The sequence below is a fragment of the Cervus elaphus genome, chromosome 2, assembly GCF_910594005.1.
Source record: "Cervus elaphus chromosome 2, mCerEla1.1, whole genome shotgun sequence".
Classification (NCBI taxonomy): domain Eukaryota; kingdom Metazoa; phylum Chordata; class Mammalia; order Artiodactyla; family Cervidae; genus Cervus; species Cervus elaphus.
Window position 1 is genome coordinate 39,070,612 of NC_057816.1, and position 26,352 is coordinate 39,096,963.

The following is a 26,352-nucleotide window of genomic DNA, read 5'->3' on the forward strand; positions in this document are numbered from 1 at the left end:
CCCTGTGGCACATATCAGAAAAAATAGAAGAGTATATAATTGGAAATCATCTTTGAGACCTCTTTGGCTTGCCTATAAAATAAAAGCCATCTACAGCATTCAGGAGAATTTCTAAATAATATCTGAACTTTGCATATTTACTGAATTTCTTCTCCAAATGAGTCACAGTACTTAACTAATGTTTGAACTTTGACTCTGCTTCTATTCTTAAGCAATATTTATTGCCATCACAAAGTTCTAATTAGTAAATGTATTAACAATGATGAAGACCCATATAATTTAGTGTAGGCACTATCATTGGTTCCAATTCCACCTGTTATCTACTGCCCCCAAAATACTCATTTCTAACTGCTAAATTAAGTCAAAAGAGCCAAGAATGTCCCTTGTTTTACTATATGTGCAAGTAAAGAACATTTTGTATGCCACAGTTGTGTTTGACATGCTAGTATTTTTTTCACTCAATAGTTATTGATTATGAAATGTTCAAGCACCAATTTAAGCATCTGCATGCATTTATTTCACTTAGTCTTTGCATATTTCACATAAGGTAAGATTATATTTTGCAGATATAAAACTTGGAGGCCCATGTTAACAGTTGACTGATATAGAAGTCTACTCCAGCTCTTTCAGATCTTAAATCTAATCTAGAGATAGGCATTCAAATCAAAAATAAAATAAATATGTCACATAACCTAATTGTCATAAATAGATATATGAACAAAATACTATGAGAACACACACACAAGGTGTAGCTAACTTTGTAAAGCACAGTTAGAAAATTATTTTTATATCCATGTTCTCAGTTGGCCCAAATAATTTATAAGCATTCTTGGAAGGAAACTTTGATGTGTGTATTTTGGTACTAATTTATACAGTAAAAATTGAGCAGTCTGTACATTATGTAAATACATCATAAGATGCCTAAATCTTTCACAAGATTGCAATAATGTACCTACTACTATCGGGCAAACTCTGCAAGTTTTCCCAGTATACCCCGCATCACAGCCCCTTGGGGAAAATGTTAAGACCAACTGTATATAACACAGCAGTGAATGAGTTCAGGGGAGGCCCAGGGTTAGGTTTTTGCATCTCCCAAATAACTGGGTGTTTCCAGTACACATCTTTAAACTCTAGAAAAACCTGTGATATTGTTCAATTACTTACTCTACCCACTATCACATGAATATGATAAGACTGTATGATAAACAACCATGATCATATCACCATTTTCCCTCTGTTTCTGCTATCTGTAAGATTCCATCTTTTTAACTCCCCACCTCAAATTCTAGGCTTTAGCAACAGTGAATGACTCAAGGTCTCCAAATATTTCATGCTATTCCAGGCTTCTTTGTTTGCACCTGTCTAGATTGCCATCAAACTTTTGTCTTTCCTCACCTGTCTTCTAGGACTCAGTTGCTACCCCAAGTATCCTCATCCTTCAAAATTCAAGTGCTGATCCCTTCCATTAAACCTTTCCTTCTTCCTTTGAAAGATTTAAATTCACATCTTTCATGTTCCCAAAGGAAACTGTCCTTATAGTAATTATATTATACCTTACATTATTTGTTCCCTTCAGTCAACTGTGGACTCACTGGGGTCAGGGCCTATGTACTTTCAAGTTCGTGGTGGATTTGTTTTCTTGAGAGAATTTTCAAAAATCACTAACTACCTATGCTACACAAAAGGGGCATCAAATGTTCTGCCATGATTGTACTTTCAATTTGGTAAGAGGTCTCATCACGGGGAAAGGAATACAGCACCTTCAGTAAAGTAAAGGAAAAAGACAGCCTTGGTGAACACTGACTACAATATGTGGAGGCTGAAGTCTGTGCTGGGCTTAAATGACCCAGTTTAGATGCATTCAACTGTTACAGACAGGGGGTTTTCAAGAGTGAAGGAATTCTGCCCTTTGGAACTTCTCTATTTTGTTCATCTTCTGTTTCTCCACTGTGATCATCAACAAAACCTTAAAGGGGAAAGAGTCAAAGGAAAGTAAGAAGTCAGGAAACTGAGTTCCATTCCACAAGACAGGCGTCTGGGGGAAGATACTTCAAATACTAAGGTAGTCTCTCCAGGTACTAAAGGTGAAGAAACATACCAATAGTCTTGGATCTAAGGAAGAAGAAGATAGGAGAGCATGAGGAAGTTGATGTCTAGAAATCTGAAAGAAACATAAAGGGATTCTCCATCCTCTCTTCTGTCCCAGTCTAACCCATTTCAAGGCAGATCTCATTTCAAATTCACTTAATTTTCCCAACTCTGTTCCCTTACTTGTAAAATGGGATAATACATCTTCTTTGCAGGAGGGAGAGAAAGGAATAATATTAGTTTATTCACTCAGTAAGTATTTAATGAACTAGACTCTGATATTTATTGATGAATCACATAATGGATATATGCTGTATCTTGGTAGCAATATTAATATTTACTCTTGTTTTATAATTAGCTTAAAACTGGAAAAGCTAAGATATATATATATAGGTCTATACAAAAGAGATTTAGTTAGCTAGTTAGCTATCTCACAGCATGTGCATTAGCAACAAGCCTCACACATAAATCCAATTTTTAAAAAATGAGACTATTCTGATTACAGTGGGCTTCCCATGTGGCACTAGTGGTAAGGCAATGCAAAAGACCTGGGTTCAATCCTTGGGTCACAAAGATCCCCTGGAGGAGGGCATGGCAACCCACTCCAGTATTCTTGCCTGGAGAATCCAATAGACAGAGGAACCCGGTGAGCTATAGTCCACAGGGTCACAAAGAGTCAGACACAGCTGAAGCGCCTCAGCACACATGCATTCTGATGATTACAGCAAGAGCTGAGCCTGACCCCAGTAGCTTTCCTGTCTCCTCTCTCTCTCTCACATGATGTGCCTCCTGAAGAACCAGAAGCAGGACACTAGGAATCATGAGACCATGGTTTAAAGCTATCATAGAAAGCAATCAACAGTTATTATTTCTGAGGTAGGAAAAAAGGGACTTAAGTGGTCCTTCCAAATAACTAATTGGAAAACGTTATGCATTTATTGCTGGCAAGGAGACCATATAGAAGGTTATGGCTTACTCTTGGCCTGTGAAGAGAAGGGATAATGCTAGGAATTGAAATTGGAAATTATTTTTGGAGAGGCAGGTTTGGTGACACTCTGTAGAGTTAGTTACAATTTTATTTTGGACCAAATGGGTTCGTACATGGTAATTCTAAACATTTCTGTGCCACATGTAAATGATGGACATGGAATTGGAAATAACATCACATTTCTGACATTTCTGAGACTTCCCATGATACAGAGAAAAACAAGACAAGATTTTACACGTCCTGAAAATCTGGGGCAGAGGACCATCAAAGATACAGAGGATAAAAGAGAGGCTAAACTTTTTAGCCTAGAAGACCGGACACTCAGTAGATCAACTGGGAGAAACAGAGAGAAGAGGGTAACGGACAGCCCTAGATTGGTCATGAACATGACGAATTGCAGGTATGGCAGGACCTATTAAGCAAAAAATCCAGAGCCAGCTATAATGACAAAACAGATAAGTGAAAGAGGAGAGTGAAAAAGTTGCCTTAAAACTCAACATTCAGAAAACTAAGATCATGGCATCCAGTGCCATGGCAAATAGATGGGGAAAGAATGGAAATGGTGACAGACTGTATTTTGGGGGCCTCCAAAATCACTGCAGATGGTGACTGCAGCCATGAAATTAAAAGACACTTGCTTTTTGGAAGAAAAGCTATGACCAACCTAGACAGCATATTAAAAAGCAGAGATATTACTTTACCAACAGAGGTCCGTCTAGTCAAAGCTGTGGTTTTTCCAGTAGTCAAGTATGGATGTGAGAGTTGGACTGTAAAGAAAGCTGAGTGCCGAAGATTTTGAACTATTGTGTTGTAGAAGACTCTTGAGAGTCCCTTGGACTGCAAGGAGATCCAACCAGTCCATCCTAAAGGAGATCAGTCCTGAATATTCATCGGTAGGACTGATGCTGAAGCTGAAACTCCAGTGCTTTGGCCACCTGATGGGAAGAACCAACTCAAGAACCAACCAACCCTGATGCTGGGAAAGATTGAGGGTGGGAGCAGAAGGGGACGACAGAGGATGAGATGGTTGAATGGCATCACCGATGCAATGGACGTGAGTTTGAGTAAGCTCCAGGAGTTGGTGATGGACAGGGAAGCCTGGTGTGCTGCAGTCCATGGGGTCGCAAAGAATCTGACACGACTGAGAGACAGAACTGACTGAACTGAGGAAAGCAGAACAAAGACATACTTTCATATAACTTCCAAGGGAGTCAACAGATTATAAACAAATTGGCAATTTCAGCTTGATGTTTTTAAGAAAGCAAGAAATCATTTTTTTTTTACTATAGTATGGAAATTGCAAAATCTTGGACTGTACCTCGCCTTTTAAAGAATAAGGCAACAACAGAGAACATATCATTAAAAAACAAGAATTGGAAAGGTCACCTCATAAATGAAATAAGCAGTTTGCCAGTGAAAAATTAGCTTCTAAGGAATGGACCATCCACCTGCCCTAAAAAGGTCAAAAAGACTGCCAAGATAGCCCTGGTAGGAGAGACTAAAAAATAAACACAAAATGAAATAGAAGATGCTCTCAGGGCAAGTGCTGACAAACATATTCAAGTAGGAAACTCATCAAAGGACATGTTTCCTTATAGCAAGAGAATGTGGCCAATAGAAAATGGCTTAATTCAATCTCATTTCAAAGAAGAGACAGCCAAAAATATTACCTTTAAGATTTCTCTTCTGATTCTTGATGTGACAAATGATGCTTTTAATAAACCTTCCTTGAAGAAAGTCTATACCTGCAGGTAGTTAAGTCCTAAACCTGAAGAGTCAGATCACTTTGGCTTCCTTCCACTGTTAGATTTTCATGATTGGAAAATTCTCAAGATAATTCCCACAGATTGAAAACTGAGTAACTTGGGAAATTCACACAATGTGTTCATTTTTGCACTCATCAAACTCTTCGTTTCAGTAGAAAACATATAAACTGAACAGTCATATATTGGAAAGATATTTTTTGAGAAAACAAGGTTTTAAAAAGGTGTAGATATACAGAACAGATTTTTCGACTCTGTGGGAGAAGGTGAGGGTGGGATGATGATCTGACAGAATAGCATTGAAACATGTATATTATCAACTGCGAAACAGCTCGCCAGTCCAGGTTTGATGCATGAGACAAATGCTCAGGGCTGGTGCACTAGGATGACCCAGAGGGATGGGATGGGGAGGGAGGTGGGAGGGGGTTTCAGGATGGGGAACACATGTAAATCCATGGCTGATTTATATCAATGTATGGCAAAAACCACTACAATACTGTAAAATAATTAGCCTCCAACTAATATAAATAAATGAAAAAAAATAAATAAAAAGGTGTTGCTCTTCAGAATAAGCAATCTACATTCTGGTGGAATAGTCTAGAAAAGCCAATACATGAGAATCATAATTACAGTAAATGGTCAAAGAAGTAGTCTTCAGGCAATCATGCTAAAGAATTAAGGAAAGACATACACAAATATTTAGTTGAACAGAAATCTATGAAAACTTTACTCATAATAGCAAGGTATTGTGCTATGTGCTCAGTTGTGTCTGCCTCTTTGCAACCGCATGGACTGTAGCCCTCAAGGCTCCACTGTGCATGGAAGAGTAGGTTGCCATTTCATCCTCCCAGGGAATCTTCCCAACTCAGGGATCAAACCCACATCTCTTGTGTCTCCTGCATTGTTAGGCAGATTCTTTACCACTGTGCCACCTGGATATCCTAAATATCCAACATAAGGAAACCAATGAAAATAGTCTAGGATATCTATTGTAGCTGAACACAATGCTGCCATTAAAAGCGACTTTTTAAAATAAAATGATATAGGGCAACATTCATAGTACCTAAATATATATAATAACTATTTGGCGTAATGCATATTTTGTAATAAATATCTGTGTATATGTTTGTATGTGTGTGTAAGTGTGTGCATTGAAGAGGATGGAGGAGCATAAATGAAAATAATAACAGAGGTTGGTTCTATGTAGTGAAGTTCTCAACTTTAGGGGGTCAGATTCCCCACTGAGAGTATGAGGAAAGCTTTGAATTCTTGCAAAACTGATCCAGCATGGGCCTTTGGGAGGTGACAATATTATTAAGATTTTATTTTAGTTTCTGTACTTCTACACATTAAATATAATCTTTCTGAAATGTCAGTTATTTTGTTACTAGAAATAGACCAAAAATAATTTTTGAAAGCTAGAGCAGCATTTTATAAATGTTAAAATATGTGAAAGTAATTTTCCTAGCTATTTCTGAGTGCAAATTAGCAAGTTATTGTATCCTCTATTTTATATATGGGGAAATTAAGGCAAGGACCAATTTTCTGATTTATTCAAGGATACCCACCATGTTAGTGGCAGAATAGAGATAACAACGCAGTATTTTCTAGGTTCTGATTACCCTACAAAGTTGTAATAACTACAAAGCGTTACAATTTTAAAGGTAATTTCAGCATTTCCAAAACAATTTTTTTTTTTACCTTCAATCTTTAGTTCTTAGGGAAAAACCTTTTCTGCGGGAGCAAGGCTTTGTTATGTGTGTAGAGCAATATGTACACAGCAATTGCTTCAGTTGAAAGCCTCTTGATTTAAAGCCGTGATATCAAAGACTCAAAGAAAACTTTATTCTTCACTTGCAAAAAACAAACCAAAAAAAGTGTAGAATGCTCTTCCCCTTTTTTAAATTCTAATATAGGACAAATCAGATTACCCATAATACCTTGACAGAAATTTGTTTCAGGAATTAAAATGATACAAGATTGCTTAGGCAGCCCCATCAAAAAATAATTGGGATTCAGTCAACTTTGCTGCCTCATCTTCTGCCAGAGTATCCACAGTAAACACACCAGCACTGCCTCCAGCCTGGGGTCAAAGGACTGGGGCTGCTCCATCTGAGACCACTGCTTATCTCTGCTTATAGCCTCTCCGACAGCTGAATGGCCCACATCCTCTTCTTTTTCTCTTCCAGTACTTTATATAAGAATTATTTTATGCAGAAATCCAGGGAATAATCTCGTTTTGAAAATCTCCAACAATTACAAAAGCTTCCAGAATTTGAAACTCCACTGGGAAAGTTTCACTTTATTCCTCTTTGATCTCGAAGGAACACAGACAAAACCATCATCTCAGAAACTATCTTTTATTTTTCCTTCCTTTATTCTAGAAAAATTAGCTGCCTATATAAGAATACACTCTATGTCATGGTGAAAAATTAGATTTAATCAGATTCAGATATACCAATAAGAAATATGTCTTCTCTCCTATCCCCTCTAGCCAACACAAGGCATAATTGTAAAGTAATTGGAGACAAATCATGCTAGTTCTTCTTTCAGAGTTTTTGTCATCCCATCTGAACATTACCTTCACTCCTTTCATTCTTTTCCCTACCCTCCAGACCAATTCTCTTCAGATGTTCAAGGTTTTCATCTGCTTTTCATCCCTGCACTCGGGTGACAAATTTTTATTATGTGCCTCCCATGTGTCAGATAATGATAGGAAAACATAATTTTTCTCAAAATATTTCTTGATCTATTTGCACATCTGTTTTTTTCAATAAATGATTTATGAAATAGATGCTATTTCACTAAATATACTTACCAATGTTGGTATTTTAACCTAAGACTTCCCTGGTGGCTTAGACGGTAAAGAATCTGTTTACAATGTGGGACACCTGGGTTTGATCCCTGGATCAGGAAGATCCCCTGGAGAGAAGAATGGCAACCCACTTCAGTATTCTTCCCTGGAAAATCCCATGGACAGAGGAGCCTGGCGGGCTACAATTTACGGGGTCACAAAGAGTTGGACAAGATGAAAGTGACTTAGCACACAATGTTGGGGATGAGACTTTCTAGACTCTGTCATAAAATAAACCATTTTCAATATTTATTGAATATCTAAGATATATGCAGATTGCAACTCACTAGATTTTAAACTCTTTAGGATAGGAGTTTACTCTAAGGGGTTAACCTATCAGGGTAGCTGACTGTACTAGGAGCCTAAGACCTGAAAGATGAACTGATGTTGAATCAGAGATACTGTGCCTTCACCAGAGACACAAAGAAACATTTTTTGAGAAATCGAATGATTATTCACAATGTTTGCCATTTTTTGTGTTAGTCGCTCAGTTGTGTCCAACTCTTTGCAACCCCATGGATGTAGCCCGCCAGGATCCTCTGTCTATGGGATTCTCCAGGCAAGAATACTGGAGTGGGTAGCCATTTCTTCTCTAGGGGATCTTCCCGACCCAGGGATCGAACCCAGGTCCCCTGCACTAAAGGCAAATTCTTTACTGTCTGAGCCACCGGTGAAGCCTCATTGCCATTTTTTATATACAGTGTGTAGTTGAAAATCTGTCCTTCACTGACTTTAAAAGGACAAACATAATCAACAACAGCACAGATATAGGAAATTTTGAGCTATGCTTAGCACACAGTAAGCAATCGCGTTAGACACATAATATTTCTCATGAAGGAGATATGGGGGGGAGAATGGATACATACATATGGATGGCTGAGTCCCTTTGCTGTCCACCTGAAACTATCACAACATTGTTAACTGCCTACACTCCAAAAAAAAAAAAAGAGTTTAAAAAAGAAAAATAGAGATAAAGGTGGAAAAGTAGGATGATGCGTTAAAAATCTGCTTTAAAATTTACATAGCATTCATGAATCCATTGTGAGTTATGATAAAAGTTGAGATTAGATTTTGTTGTTAAAATAGAAAGTGTTCTGGAGAAACAAGAATCCCAGAACTAGAAACTTAAAGAAGACAGGACAAACCGTGCCCTTTTCCCTTCAATTTCAATCTCATTGCAGATGAGATTTTCACTTAAGAATCATTGATGAGATTTTCAAATGTCAAAAATATATTTATTTTTGGAGAGAGAGAAATAAGAATTAGAATAATTTCTGAATAACTTTTTTTCAGTGTGTTAATTAATTTGAAGGAGTAATTTTTTCATGGTGTTAAAGCCCTTTCAGTCATGTTAAGTGACCTAGACAACAACTTCAGCATCAGCTCAAGACTGTATGTCATAATTTTCAAAATTTAAAAAAAAAATTGTACTGAAAGTTGAAAAGCTTTTGACTTTACAAGCAAATGTAGGCAAGACGCTAAAGGAATAGTGTAGGAAGAAATGTCTACTAAACAGAGAAAATAAAGTCCCCACAAAAGCAAGGAAGAGTATATATTTCTAAGACACTTAACTTCATGGTACGTAGTACTTCAGACAAACAACAAAAAATATTTGTTTGTTTCTAATTGGAGTATAACTGCTTTACAATGTTGTGTCAACTTCTGTTGTACCATGAAGGGAATCAGCTATACGTATACATATATTCCCTCGCTCTTGGACCTCCCTCCCAACCCCTTCCAACCCCTCCAGGTCATCACAGAGCACCAAGCTGAGTGCCCTGTGCCACACAGCAGGTGCCCACTAGCCATCCATTTTATACACGGAAGTGTATTTATGTCAAAACTAACCTCCCAGTTCATCCCACCCTCCGCTTGTCCTGCTGTGTCCACATATCCATTCTCTATGTTTGCATCTCTATTCCTAGCCTGAAACCAGGTTCATCTTGCTACATGGCACTAATGAATTCTTTTTCCATAGAATCAGAGTAGGGAAAAGAGAGTTCAAGGCATCCCCTAATCAATTATCTCATAAAAGCTCTCTTTACCTGTGCTTCTTACAAAATAAACAAGTACAATTTACAATGAATGAACTAGAGTTTCACTGAAGACTGCAACATTTCTGATGCCTCATGTTCACCTGGGTTGTATTTAACCCACGCTGTGAAGGAACTGTTTTAGTTTTTTATAGAAATATAGTCTTTCCTATGGAAAACTGAGTCTTTTGATCAATTTTTCCACATTTTCCATAAAGACAGAGGTCAAGCAATTGAGACAAAACAACAATACATTTTAAAGTCAGTTTTGCAGGGAGCTGTTTTATTACAAGTTGTTTCAAAGTTTCTTTTCCTTGCAGAATTCTTTACTTTGTGGTGATTTACATTAATTTGCTAAACAACTAGAAAAATTTTATCAGTATTTCAAAAGAGAAATTCTTAAAGTTTAATGGTCTGACTTCACAACCCCAAATAGACATATCTGATACCTATTCTTGACTTGAACACCTACATTAATAGAAGGTGCTACCTGCCTCAGGTTTTATTTTCTTGGACTCCAAAATCACTGGGGGTGGTGACTGCAGTCATGAAACTAAAAGATGCTTGTTCCTTGGAAGAAAATCTATGATAAACCTAGATTGAGTATTAAAAAGCAGAGACATTATTTGGCCAACAAAGGTCCACATAGGCAAAGCTGTGGTTTTTCCAATAGTTGTGTTTGGATGTGAGAGTTGGACCATAAAGAAGGCTGAGTGCCCAAAAATTGATGTCTTCAAACTGTGGTGCTAGAGAAGACTCTTGAGAGTGTCTTGAACAGCAAGGCTATCCAACCAGTCAATCCTAAAGGAAATCAAATCTGAATAGTCACTGGAAGGACTGAAGCTGAAGCTCCAATACTTTGGCCACCTGATGCAAAGAGGTGACTTATTGGAGAAGACTCCAATGATGGAGAGGATTGAAGGTAGGAGAAGAGGTCAACAGAGGGTTAAATGGTTGGATGGCATCACTGACACAATGGACATGAGTTTGAGCAAACTTCAGGAGACAGTGAAGGACAGGGAAGCACGGTGTGCTGCAGTCCATGGGGTCATAGAGAATTGAACACGACTGAGTGACTGACCAACAACAACCTGCCTTAGAAGATCACCTATTAATTTCAATGGGCAGATATTTCAAATATTCTTCCTTATATTAAATTAAAAGCTGCCTTCATAAAATTTCCATCCTTCAAATTTGTTCAAAATATGTCCACTCAGGACCCTTGCAGTTCAAACTCACATTGTTCAAGGGTCAACTTATATGACACTCTGAAGAAGGCAAACCTAGGGGACAGCAAAAAGATCAGTGGTTTCCAGATGGTTAAGGGAATGAATGACGAATAGGTGGAGCACAGGGGATGTTTTAGGGCAGTGAATCTATTCTGTCCAATGTTATAATGGTGGACCCATAGAATGTACAACACCAAGAGTGAACCCTCATGTAAACTCTGAACTTAATCATATTGTATCAACATTGGCTTATCAACTGTAACAAACATTCCACCCAAATGCAAGATATTTAATAACAGAGGAGTTGGAGTGTGATGGGATGTATTAGAACTCTCTGTATTTTCCACTCAATTTTTCTGTAAATGTAACTCTGCTCAAAAAAAAAACAACAACAACAAAAACTGTCTTTTAGACAACATAACAGATGGAGAGGTAGCCCATGTTCCTGGATAGAATCAATGTTGTAAAAATTACTATACTATGAAACACAATCTACAGATTCAATGCAATCCCTATCAAATTACCGATGGCATTTTTCACAGAACTAGAACAAAAAAAATCACAATTCGTATGGAAACACAAAAGACTCTGAATAGCCAAAGCATCTTGAGATAGAAAAATGGAGCTGGAGGAATCAACTTTCCTGACTTCAGATTATACTACAAAGCTACAGTCATCAAGACAGTATGGTACTGGCACATAAACAGAAATACAGACCAATGGGGCAAGATAGAAAGCCCAGAAATAAACCCATGCACCTATGGGTACCTTATTTTTGGCAAAGGAGGCAAGAATATACAATGGGGTAAAGACAGCCTCTTCAATAAATGGTTCTGGGAAAACTGGACAGCTACATGTAAAAGAATGAAATTAGAACACTTCCTAACACCATACACAAAAATAAACTCAAAATGGATTAAAGATCTAAATGTAAGACCAGAAACTATAAAACTCTTAGAGGAAAACATAGGCAGAACACTCGATGCCATAAATCAAAGCAAGATCCTCTATGACCCACCTCCTAGAGTAATGGAAATAAAAACAAAAGTAAATAAGTGGGATCTGATTAAACTTAAAACCTTTTACACAGCAAATGAAACCATAAGCAAGGTGAAAAGACAACTCACAGAATGGGAGAAAATTAATAGCAAATGAAACAACTGACAAAGGATTAATTTTCAAAGTATATAAGCAGCTCATACAACTCAATCAAAAAGTGGGGAAAAGACCTAAACAGACATTTCTCCAAAGAAGACATAAAGATGGCTAACAAACACATGAAAAGATGCTCAACATTGCTCATTATTAGAGAAATGCAAATCAAAACTACAATGAGATACCACCTCACACCAGTCAGAATGGCCATCATCAAAAAGTCTATAGACAATAAATTCTGGAGAGGATGTGGAGAAAAGGGAACGCTCTTGCACTGTTGGTGGGAATGTAAATTGATACAGCCACTATGGAAGACGGTATGGAGATTCCTTAAAAAACAAGGAATATGATCCAGCAATATGGATCCACCACATGACCCAGCAATCTCACTTCTAGGAATATACCCTGAGGAAACCAAAATTGAAAAAGACACATGTATACCATTGTTCACTGCAGTACTATTTACAATAGCTAGAACATGGAAGCAACCTAGATGCCCATCAACAGATGAATGGATAAAGAATTGTGGTACATATACACAATGAAATATTAATCAGCCACAAAAAAGAATGCATTTGAGTCAGTTCTAATAAGGTGGGTGAATTTAGAACCTATTATACAAAGTGAAGTGAATCAGAAAGAGAAAGATAAAAATTGTATTCTAAGGCATATAAATGGAATCTAGAAAAATGGTACCGAAGAATTTATTTACAGGGCAGCAGTGGAGAAACAGACATAGAGAACAGACTTATGGACATGGGGAGAGGAGCAGACAGGGTGAGAGGTATGGAAGGAGTAACATGGAGACTTACATCACCACATGTAAAATAGAGAGCCAACGGGAATTCGCTGTGTGGCTCAGGAAACACAGACAGGGGCTCTGTATCATCACAGAGGGGTGGGGTGGGGAGGGAGGTGGGAGGGAGGTTCAGAAGGGAGGGATATGTGTATACCTGTGGCTGATTCATGTTGAGGTTTCACAGAAAACAACAAAACTCTGTAAAGCAATTATTCTTCAATAAAAAATAATTTTTTAAAAAATCTGTGCATTTACAGAATTTTGCATATGAAAGACATTTTACCCAACATCAGTAATAAACAATTTAAATACCTAAAAAAAGATAATAGTCTTTTTTTAATGGGAAGGGAGGACCACATCCTCTACTATTATGAAGATCTGCAGACAGACAGAAAACAAGGAAGCAAAGACATAAGAGGAACTGGTGCTCTGTGCAACAATGGAAACAAACAAGGCAAATGGTGAGCCTGCATTGATGGTTGGTCAGGGAAGCACCCCTTGAAGAGGTGACATCAAACAGAGACCTGAAAATACCATCATACTAAACGCTGGAAGAATAAAAATATATGGAAAAAATAAAAAATAAAGGCTGGAAGAGTGTTACACAGGGAGGGAAGAGCATGTGCAAAGACCCCGAGAAGGAAGGGAAATTTAGAGACAAAAAGAGCTCACACAGCTGACAAATCATGGACTAAGGATTCAGTTCTACTTCTAATCCCAGTGCCCCTCCTGCATCCTGTTTAATCAGCCATTGTCTTGGATATTGAGCCTCATTTTTTTTTCCAGTTCCGTCTTCCTTTCCCTATGGTGTGGTGGATAGTGTAAACATTGCTAATAAATTCTTCTATAGCTAATGGCAACAACAACAACAAAATGATCACTCACTTTTCCTCATGATATACTCTCAAACATTTAAAAATAGCTCTCATGAATCCTGTTAAGTCGTTCCCTCTCTCAGCTGGTTAATAATGCAGACACTGCAGGCAGACTGCCTGGGTCCAACTTTTCACCTCATGGTAGTCCAGCTGTAACCTTGGGCAAGTCTAAAGCTCAATTTTCTAATTTCCAACATGGTGATGTGAGAATATCTGTTTCCTAACATTGATGTGAGAATAAAATCAGCTAATGCTGGAAGTGCCTGGACCATAACAAGCATGCAATCAATGGCCTCATATGTTCTTTGTACTAAATAGTATGCAGTGTTCCAAAATCCCTGGTCAGTAGGTTTTCCTTGTCCGATAACTCGTATCAATCTCTCTCTTAATACATGGGGTCAAGAAATGAATAAAGAAAGACTTAACAAAAGGTAAGCAGAGTTAAAAACATTTACATTAATTTCCATTATTAATTTCAAAATTGATGAAGATCCCTGCTGACACAGAAGACTCGAATTTGTTAAAGACAGTGTCTTATACTCCTTTGTATTCCCAGCATAGTGTATGAGAAACACAGCTATTAATAACTGGGGCTGGCAAACCTCTCTGTAAAGGGTTGGAAAGCAAATATTTTAGGCTTTGTGGGCCAGAGTCTCCACTGCAAATACTCAACTCTTCTGGTGTGGTGGCAAGTGGCCATAGACAAGATGTAAATGAATGAGTATGGCTGTGTTCCAATAAAACTTAATTTATGGATTCTGAGATTTGAATTTTATGTAATTTTCATGTGTCAGGAAATATTATCCTTTTTTGCTTTTCTTTCTCAGTGATTTCAAAATGCAAAAGCCATTCTTAGCTTGTGACTACATGAAATACAGTAAGTTGTATTTGGCCTGCTGGCTGTTATTTTGCTATCTCTAATCTAATCTGAAGGGAGAAAAACCCCATATTCATCTACATGAAGAAGGAAAATGACGATATTATTCCCTCTCTCTCGTGTGTGTGTGTGTGTGTGTGTGTGTGTGTGTGCGCGCGCGCGCATGCGTGCGTCATGCCAAGTCGCTTCAGTCATGTTCGCCTCTTCGCGACCCTGTGGCTGGAGCCCGCCAGGCTCTCTGTCTGTGGGATTCTCCAGCCGAGTATACCGGCATGGGTTGCCATGCCTTCCTCCAGCGGGTGTTCACGGCCCAGGGATCGAACCCGTGTCTCTTACATCTCCTGCATTGGCAGGTGGGTTCTCTACCACTAGCACCACCTGGGAAGCCCCATTACAGACCAGGAAAAGGAAGTGTGAGAGGCAAAGCCCAGGGTGCAGGATGGCCCAGGGCAAAGCACAGAACCAGCCAATTAGAAAAGAAAAATCTCTTTGAAAGGAAGAAGAAAATGTGGTTTATGCAAGAGGCTATCCTTGTCATAAGTGCTTTAAAAAAATCATTGGTCTTTGCCGGATGTAACATTACTACTTCACCATTCAACTTCCTGGCATGGATTGGTATAATTTTGTAGTTGAGAACCTGGAAACTGGAATCTACAGCCTTTTGAATTTCAGTTCAGTCAGTTATTACTAATGTGAAGTTAAGCAATTTAGTTAACTTTTTAAATGTTCTCATTTGTAATATAGCCATAATAATAGAACCTACTAGTAAGATTGCAATATGATTAAATAAGATACGGCATTTAGAGTAGTTAGCACACTGCATTCCTACAGTAAGGCCTTTACAAATGTTAACTTTGTGGAAGGAATATATGAAGGGAAAACGTCATCAACAAGGCATATGCTATATGTCATAAAGCGCCCAGAATTGTTTCTTCAAAGAGGACCATCACATCTCCATCCTCTTTTGCCTAGTTCTTCAAGTGTGATTACGTGACAGCATAAACAGCATTGTCTGGGGAATTATAAAAACTACATATTCTCAACTCCCACCCCAGATCTAGTGAATCAGAAACTCTGAGGTTAGAACCCAGGAATCTGTATTTTAATAAGCCCCTAGGTAACTATGATGTTGGAGTTTGAAAATCAATAATCTAGGTGAAATTTGGTTCAAATAAACAGGAGCATCCTTGTAGTTATACACAGTATAGACTTCTTGATAAAAATGATTTAATGGAATTATCACAAAAAACCTAATGTGAGGAGTTTGTCAGATATTATTACTCCCAAATTTTATATAAGGACAATGTTAGTCAGTGAGGGTCAGGGAAAATAGCCAAGTTCTATATTCTAGTTTTGGGCACTTTCCACGTGACTTGATACCAAGGGTGGCAATGGGTAAGTAGGAAGGCGGGGTGGGCTTTTCAGCTCTAGATAGATGAATAGGCCACACACAACACAGAACCTTAGGTGGCTGTGATAAAAAACCATATCCCTGGGGTAGCTTCATCTATTGCCTTTTATCTGTGCATCTAAGTAGGTAAATGATGCAAAGAATAGATTTCATATCATTTTTAAAAGACTTTTTATACTCACCTTTATCAAGTGCCAGAGTAAGTTACTGGCTTTCTTCCAGCCAAAGTCAAAGGGTTTCTTGTCTTCTATTTATTATCACACAATTGCTTTATGTATGCTTTTTCTATGATAAAAATTCAGTCAAGGAAAGATTCTGGTATGTTGCCAGCTGACAAATTTATTGAGCCTCCCTTAACCTTTTAAGTCATAATTTTACTTACTTTTGAAAAGGCACCCAAAGGACTTAAGACACAAATGTGTTATTCATGTTTACAACTAATAGCAAGATTTTTACATTTTCTAATTTTAATCAATACTACAGGCTATATCTGTAGATAGTCTAAGACGCTCTGTACTAATTATCTGTGCAGGAAGAAATAAAATTTAGGCAGCATAACTGAGAAAAAAAAAAAAAAAAGAACAAACACACATCCTCAAGAGCTTGAGAACTGTGAGGAGGATCAGGCCACCCAGCCAAACCCAAACAAGACAAGGGCCTGGGTAAGCAGCACTGGAAAACCCTGAACAGAGCTGACTCTGTGTCTGGATACGGATGACAGCTGCTGCATTCAGATACAGCTTAAAAGAGCCCCTTCTCCACTTTTGAGCTCTGAATGGAGTTCTATAGATCTCTATGTCCCAAGTTCTGTGGGATGATTAATATTTTCTATTTTGCCTGTAAAATAATGTATGGCATTTTTTAAAGTCCTATAGTCCTTCCATAAGTGAAAAGTTCTACAGAAGCCCGATAAAGCAACATTTAAACATACATAATCCTTTTCCACTTAAAAAAAAAAAATGTTCCCTTGACTCCCACACTCTCACCCAGTTACTGCTCTGCCTCTCTCCTCCCCTTCGCAGCCAAAACTCTGAAATGGTTTTCAGCAGTCACTGTTTCTGCTTCCTCACCTCCCACTCATCCTTCACTCCATTCAGGCTTCCGCCCCCTCACTCCACCCAAAGAATGCTCATTAAATCCACTAGTGGCCTCCCTGTCACCAACTCCAATGGATGGTTTAGTCCTCATCTTACCTCTCCTTAAGCACTACTTTATAATGTTCAAAATTCTTTTTCTTTTTGTTAATATTTTTCACATTTCTACCCTTACTTTCCATAATGCACACTGTCCTAACTTTACTCCTACTTCTCTGGCTGCTGATTTCCTGTCCACTTTCCAGGCTCTTCACCCCTAACCCCCCATTCACTGTTGGCCCCACTTTATTCTCACTCTGATTTCTCCGCAGGGATTCAGCCAACCCACACAGCTTCACTGACCGCCTCAGGTGACCCTGAGCTGGGCCTCTGCTCGAGCTCCCAGCTGCACATGTGCCACCTCTCCTTCGCTATTAGAGGCAAGTTCCCCGGGCACCAGGCTGGAGTCTTATAGTCAGCCAGCCAGGCAGAGGTGGAAGGGGTAGAGATGCAGTGTTATCTGTGATCAGGAACTCTTCCAAGGACTATTTCCCCCTCACCCAGCTTCTTAGGTAGCTTCTCCCCCATTATGGGGGAGATTCTGCTCCACAGAGTCCTCCAAAGTATCTTCACTGGTTGGCTGCATCTCTGGCTCTGCTGTAATCTAAATGGAGGAGGGGCCAGTTTCTGATACCCATACTCTGACTCGGGCAACATGTCTAAGGACATCCTTAGAGATCTCCTTAGGCCCATACTTTGTGTCGTGTGGGTCATACTCTCAGCATCAGCAACGCTTGGGCCCTTTTGAATCAGTGTGTGTGCATGCTCAGTCGCTTCACTCCTGTGTCTGACTCTTTGCGACCCTGTGGACCATAGCCCACCAGGCTCCTCTGCACATGGGATTCTCCAGACGAGAATATTGGAGTGGGTTGCTGTTCACTTCTCCAGGAGATCTTTCCGACCCAGGGATTGAACCCACATATCCCATGCCTCCCATGATTGCAGGCAGGTTCTTTACCACTAGCACCACCTACATCATGCCCAGTACTAAAGTCATGACCCATTCTATGAGCTAGAAACTGATATTTCTCTAATGTCACAGGGAATGATAGCTTCAGCCATTCAGTACACAAATTAAAACCTAGGAGTCATCTCTGACATGTTCTTCTCCCTCGACCTCTGCATTCAATCTGTTAACAGGTCTTGCATATTCTCTTATAATATCTCTCAAGTCAATCTGATTTTCTTCACCTCCCTGTTGCCTGTCCCAACTTCAGTGCAAGCTGCTATTAATACCCTCTCTCATGTGAACCACCCCGCAGTCTTCTTCCTGGGTCCTACATTCAACCTGGAACTCACTGAGAAAGGTCTTTGCACAATGTTAATCAGGATAGCTGCAAAAGTCCTTAGTAAAACATTTGCAAATATAATTAAGCAATATATTGAAAAAGAACTGTACATCATAACTAGGTAAGGCTTAGTCCATAAATGCAAAGTTGATTCAATATTCCAAAAATCTGTCAATGTAATCCACCCCTTAGTAGGCTAAAGAAGAACACATATTGGTTGATGCAGAAAGGCATTTGACAAAATTCAATATTCGTTCATGATAAAAAATACTCTTGAATAGAGGAGGACCTCTTCAACTTGATAAAGAGCATCGTGCCCAAATCTTTGTGACCCCATGGTCTGTATCCTGCCAGGCTCCTCTGTCCATTGGGATTCTCCAGGCAAGAATACTGGAGTGGGTTTCCATGACCTCCTCTAGGGGATCTTCCCAACCCAGGGATCAAACCCAGGTCTCCCTCATTGCAGGTGGCTTCTTTACCATCTGAGCGACCAGGGAAGCCCACAGAAAATCTACAGATAATATATTTAGTGGTAAAAGATGGAATGCTTTCCCATAAGGTTGGGCATAAACAAGGATGCCCACTAGCATCACTGTTATTCATAGTGAGAGAAGTTCTAGCCTGTGGCATAAAACAAGAAAAGGCAGTTTAAAAATATAGATCAGAAAGGAAGAAATAAAACTCTTTCTATTTGTACATGACATGACTATCTACATAGACAATTCAGAGGAATACATACATTTTTTTAAAACCCAAGAACTAATAAATGAGTTCAGCAAGGACGTAGGCTATAGTATAAACATATATAATCAATTGGATCTCTATATACTGGCAATGAATATGTAGACACTGAAATTAAAAAATATAGTTTCTGGAAAAAAACAAAATATTTATGCACAAGTCTAAAAAACATGTATAGGATTCATATGCTGAAAACTACACAGTGCTTATGAAAAGAAATCTAAGAATTTCTAAATAAATGGAGAACTATGTCTTCCTATACACTGGAAGACTCAATGTAGTACCTCTCAAAAATTAGTATATAGGTTTAATGCAAATGCTATTAAAATCTCATTGTTTTTGGTTTTGTATATATAAGCAGTATTATTTTAAAAATTATAGGAAAAGGCAAAAGAACTAGAATATCAAAAGCAAAATGGATAAAGAAAAATAAAATAAGAGGAATTAGTCTACCTAATTTCAACATTTACTGTATAGCTAGAGTAATCAACACAAAGAAATAGAGGAAAACAATAGAATGGGAAAGACTAGAATCTCTTCAAGAAAATCAGAGATACCAAGAGAACATTTCATGCAAAGATGGGCACAATAAAGGACAGAAATGGTATGGACCTAACAGAAGCAGAAGATATTAAAAAGAGGTGGCAAGAATACACAGAAGAACTTTTCAAAAAAGATCGTCATGACCCAGATAATCACGATGGTGTGATCACTTATCTAGAGCAAGACATCCTGGAATGCAAAGTCAAGTGGGCCTAAAGAAGCATCACTACGAACAAGGCTAGTGGAGGTGATGGAATTCCAGTTGAGCTATTTCAAGTCCTAATAGATGATGCTGTTTAAGTGCTACACTCAATATGCCAGCAAATTTGGAAAACTCAGCAGTGGCCACAGGACTGGAAAAGGTCAGTTTTCATTCCAATTCCAAAGAAAGGCAATACCAAAGAATGTTCAAACTACTGCATAATCGCACTTATCTCACACGCTAGCAAAGTGATGCTCAAAATTCTCCAAGCCAGGATTCAACAATATGTGAACTGTGAACTTCCAGATGTTCAAGCTGGATTTAGAAAAGGCAGAGAAACCAGAGATCAAATTGCCAACATCCTCTGCATCATCAGAAAAGCAAGAGAGTTCCAGAAAAACATATACTTCTGCTTTATTTACTACACCAAAGCCTTTGACTGTGTGGATCACAACAAACTGTGGAAAATTCTTAAAGAGATGGCTGTACCAGATCACCTGACCTGCCTCCTGAGAAATCTGCATCCAGGTCAGGAAGCAACTGTTAGAACTGGACATGGCACAACAGACTGGTTCCAAATCAGGAAAGGAGTATGTCAAAGCTGTATATTATCACCCTGCTTATTTAACTTCTATGCAGAGGACATCACGATAAACGCTGGACTGAATGAAGCACAAGCTGGAATCAAGATTGCCAGGAGAAATATCAATAACCTCAGATATACAGATGACACCACACTTATGGCAGAAAGTGAAGAGGAACTAAAGAGCCTCTTGATGAAAGTGAAAGAGGAGAGTGAAAAGTTGACTTAAAACTCAACATTCAGAAAACTAAGATCATGGCATCTGGTCCCACTACTTCATGGCAAATAGATGGGGAAGGAGTGGAAACAGTGATAGACTTTATTTGGGGGGGCTCCAAAATCACTGCAGATGGTGACTGCACCCATGAAATTAAAAGACTCTCCTTGGAAGAAAAGTTATGATCAACCTAGATAGCATATTAAAAAGCAGAGACATTACCAACACAGGTCTCTCTAGTCAAAGCTATGGTTTCTCCAGTAGTCATGCATGTATGTGAGAGTTGGACTAAAAAGAAAACTGAATGCTGAAGAATTGATGCTTTTGAACTGTGGTGTTGGAGAAGACTCTTGAGAGTCCCTTGGACTGCAAGGAGATCCAATCAGTCCATCCTAAAGGAGATCAGTCCTGAATATTCATTGGAAGGACTGATGCTGAAGCTGAAACTCCAATCCTTTGGCCACCCGATGCAAAGAACCAACTCATTGGAAAAGACCCTGATGCTGGGAAAGATTGAAGGCTGTAAGAGAAGGGAACAACAGAGGATGAGATGGTTGGATGGCATCACTGACTCAATGGATATGAGTTTGAATAAGCTCCAGGAGTTGGTGATGGACAGGGAGGCCTGACGTGCTGCAGTCCATGGGGTTGCAAAGAGTTGGACACAACTGAATGACTGAACTGAACTGAACTGAGAATAAGCAAGACTGGTATTAGTGAAGGGATAGATACACAGATCAAGGGAACAGGACAGAAAACCCAGAAATATACAAATATGTCTCATTGATTTTGGGGAAAGGTACAAAGCAATCCAATGAATGTAGCATTTCAAAGGGGAAAGGCAGAGTTTTCAACAAATGGTGCTAGAGTAACTGGATATTCACAGGCAAAAATATAAACCTCAACGTGTTTCACACTTTATTAAAAAATGGACTCAAAATAGATCACAAACTTAAATATAAAACCTACAATTTAAAACCTTTTTAGAAAAAATATGAGATCCTCAGAATCTAAATATAGGCAAATAATTTTTAGACTTGATGCCAAAATCATAATCCATCAAAGAAAAAAATTTATAAATTAAACTTCAAAAGTTAAAAACTTTTGCCCTGTAAAAGAACAGTTTTAGAGGATTAAAGGAAAAGATACAGAATTGGATGAAATATTTGCAAATCACATATCCAACAAAGGATGTATATCTAGAGTATATTAAAAGATCCCCCAAACTCAACAACAAGAAAACAAACAACCCAACTTCAAACTGAGTAAAATTCCTGACCAGATACTTCACCCACAGACAATATAAGGGTGAAAAGCACATAAAAGATACCCAATGTCATTGACCATTAAGAAAATGCAAATTAAAATCATGATGAGATACTACTACATACCTATTAAGATCAATAAAATAATAAGCTCTGACAGCCCTAAATGCTGGCAAAAATGCAGAAAAACTGGATCACTCCACAATACTGAGGAGAAACTAAAATGAAAACTAGAAAGTTTCATAAAAAATTAGATTGTTAGTTTTTAGGCAGTTTCTTGAAAAATTCAACATGCGACTATTATACAACCCAAACAATTGCATTTCTGGGCATTTATTTCAGAAAGTATTAAAACATATTCACATAGAAACATTTACATGAATATATTTAGCAGCTTCTTCATAATACTTAGAAGTGGAAACATCCCAGATGTTCCTCAGTGGGTGAATGGTTAAACAGACTGCATACAATGAATCACTACTCCACAATGAAACAACAACAAAAATAAAAACTACTGATACAAGAAACAACTTGAATGACTCTTTAGGCAATTCCAAAGAGTGAAAAAAAGCCAGTCCCCAAATGTTACATGCATGATTCCATTTATATAATATTCTTGAGATGACAAAATTATAGAAATCGAACCAGCTTAAGCACATGCTGAGAAAAAGATGGAAGTGTGACTATAAAAATCAACATGAGTGATCCTTTTGGTGGTTGAGTCCTTTATTTTGACTGTACTAATCTCAGTATAGTGGTGGTAACACTATACTTCATTATAATAATAATCATATAGTACATTGGAGGAATGAATGAAGGTTATATGTGATCCTGCTATATTATTTCTTACAATTGCATGTCAATCTAGAATTATCTCAAAATAATGTTACATTTAAAATATCAATCTATAGTATCTCTTCCTACTTTCAAAATATTTCAATAGCTATAATTTTTAGATTTAAAGACAAAATTAAATAACTTGGTATGGGCTTCCCTGATAGCTCAGTTGGTAAAGAATTCACCTGCAATGTGGGAGACCTGGGTTCGATCCCTGGGTTGAGAAGATCCCCTGGAGAAGGGAAAGGCTACCCACTCCAGTATTCTGGCCTGGAGAATTTCATGGACAGTCCATGGGTTCGCAAAGAGGCAAACACAACTGATCGACTTGAACTTCACTTCACTAACTTGGTATGCAAGTCCTTTTCGGCCTAGAGTCATCTGTCCAGCCTCATCTTACATTTTTCTTTTCTTACTAACTGCACTCTAGCCATACAAAACTTGAAGTTTTGAAACTATTCTCTGACTCATTGAGTCTTTGCACATTCTATTTCCCTCATCTGAAATGTTCTCATCCTTGCTTCCTACCTCCCTCTCAACCATCTTTTCTGAGCTTACTCCCGGGCTTCTTTCTTGGGAAAGGCTTCTCTGACCTACAGTTCTATTTAAATTATTTCAATAATTGTTTAAAAAAGTGTATGACTCCCTTCAGAGGGCTTAACTGTGTGTGTATGCTGCATGCATTGGCTAATGTGATTATCTGATTGATGTTTATTTCCACTATTAGACCACAAATTCCATGAGCCAATTCTCATTCACAAATATGGTTCAGAGATTCTATCTTGAAATATAGCTTTTTAAAATTAAATTTTATTTTTAACTGGAGGATCATACATCTCATGAATCAGCCATAGGTATACACATGCCCCCTCCTTCTTAAACCTCTCCCCATCCTACACCTCTCACTGAGCGCCAGTTTGGGATTCCCTGTGTCATACAGCCAATTCCTACTGGCTACTTATCTTACATATGAGAATGCATATGTTTCAATGCTACTCTCTCGAGTCATCACACCTTCTCCCTCCTCCACTGTGTCCAAGAGTCTGTTCTCTATCTCTACATCTCCACTGCCGCACTGTAGACAGGTTCATCAGTACCATATTTCTAAATTTCATATATAAGCATTAATATATACTTGTTTTTCTCTTTTTGACATTTCACTCTGTATAACAGGCAGTAGGTTCGTCCACCTCAGTAGAACCAATGCAAATGGGTTCTTTTTACAGCTGAGTAATATTCCATTGTATATATGTTCCATAACTTCTTTATCCATTCATCTGTCTATGAACATTAGGTTGCTTCCATGTCCTAGCTATTGTAAACAGTGCTGCTATGAACACTGGAATGCACGTATCTTTTCAAATTAGTGTTTTAGTATTTTCTGAATATACATCCAAGGAGTAGAATTGCTGGAATATGGTAGTTCTATTTTTAGCTTTTTTTTTTTTTTTTTATTAAAAATATGGAACGCTTCACGAATTTGCGTGTCATCCTTGCGCAGGGGCCATGCTAATCTTCTCTGTATCGTTCCAATTTTAGTATATGTGCTGCCGAAGCGAGCACTATTTTTAGCTTTTTGAGGAACATTCACACTGGTTTCCAAAGTGGCCGTACTACTTTACATTCCTACCAACAGTCTACAAGGGTTTTCCTTTCTCCATATCCTCTCCAACATTTGTTACTTGTAGACTTTTTTGATGATGGCCATTATGACAGATGTGAAGTAACAGGTCACTGTTATTTGGATTTGCATTTTTCTAATAATTAGTGAGGTTGAACATCTTTTCATATGCCAGATAGCCATCTGTTCAACAACCTGGTGGGCTACGGTCCATAGGATCACAAAGAGTCAGACATGACTAAAGAGACAGCATGCACACACTGTTTCTCCTTCTATTATCCATGTCTTTTAACTTCTCCCTTACATTTTCTATTAACCTCTTTCATTATATTTTGAGTGATTCATACCTCTCTTTCAAGTTACTAATTTTTAAGACCTATCTATCATTTAACTAACCTACAGAGGATGTGTGTGTTTGTTTTCAATCATTGGATTTCCTTATTCCTAGCCCAAGTAGGTCTACTCTTCTTTTCATAATTTCCTACAGAGATGACAAATATCAGTATACATTCAATTTTACAAAATTATTACACCTAGTCTGGGGTAGATATATTTATTGTTGGTAGCACACATTAAGAGGCATGGTCTATACAATAAAAATAAGGCAATTAACATAAAATCACTCCTCTACCTTTGCTACAGTGACAAAGACTTGATTGGGCCTTTCAGGATATGCACATTTTCAAAATTTACATAAACCATAAAATATAATTGGAAGGAAGATTCTGAAGTGATAATCTGTCAGAGTGCCTTGAAGTTGGTAAATGACAGGCAAGACATGTTATTTATAAAGTAGTTAAAGCCTAATTCACAAAAGTTACTAGCAATTTATCGTTCTTAAAAGGAGTGAGAAATTAAGAAATTTCTTTAATTGATACCTGGTCAAGTGGCTGTGCTGGGAAGTAATGTTAGAGTGGTAATATACAGACTCTGATGGGGCAGATGGATGGCTTATAGGAGCACCAACAATCATGATTTTTTTCTAAATAGAGTAGCAAGACAACCTCTAATTTATAATCTTAAGTGGATTATAGATAAATGAAAAAGGCCAGCAATCATATACTAAGAGTAATAAACAACACATCAAAAATCAGCTACATAAGAACTCATTTGAAGTGAAGTATCACAAAAGAAGGCATGCAGCATTTTTCTGTTCATAACCTGCTTGCAAATCGCCTGTGGTGATTTCAGAAAATACTCTCACTCTATTTTTGGTTTTACCAGACATTCCAGTTACCCAAAGTGCCCATCTGGTTTGCCATACCTCCAGACACAGGTTTAATGTCTCTCACTCTATCTTGGCTAGTTCCAGCATAATATAATCCTCCTTCAGAAGATGACTTTTGTTCCCAGTCAGAATGATGTTTGTACAGAAATGCTTGTTCTCCGGGTCATTTTTTCTTGGAGGTTTTATATCCTACCATGGTTACTAATGAAGAAACACATCAATGTAACATCAGTGTCTGAATGGGAAAGGGACCTAAGCTGATCCTGACCTTTCTGTCCAGTCATATCCCCATAAAGTTAACCCCACTAGCTTTTCATTCACTTCAACTGAAGTGAATGAAACCACAGCCGTGTGGTTCTCTGGGTTCTTGTCCCTGACAAGACTATGAGTCAGCCAGTTTTGTCCGAGGCTCCATCACGATGACCTCCAGCATCTTTCAGATGGCATTTATTGATCACAGAGTGACTGAGATGGGGACTGGGTGGCAGTTAGGTTCTATAAAGTGTATTAAGTTTCTTAGACAACAGGCAATTTGGTAGCACCTCTCGAGCCCAGATATGCTTCTGTTGATGATGAAATTAGGGGCATCAGTGGCTTGGTAGATAGATAGCACAAGCAAGT

General features: G+C 38.2%; 1 protein-coding gene and 1 non-coding gene across 16 annotated transcripts in view; both read right to left on the minus strand.

Moving 5' to 3' along the window:
* Positions 1-26,352, minus strand: part of DLG2 (discs large MAGUK scaffold protein 2) — a 2,231,561-nt gene that overhangs the window by 1,617,011 nt on the left and 588,198 nt on the right. The gene's annotated exons all lie outside the window — the stretch shown is intronic.
* Positions 24,339-24,445, minus strand: LOC122677553. Its single transcript, XR_006335833.1, has one exon. It is a non-coding gene; the product is annotated as a U6 spliceosomal RNA (small nuclear RNA).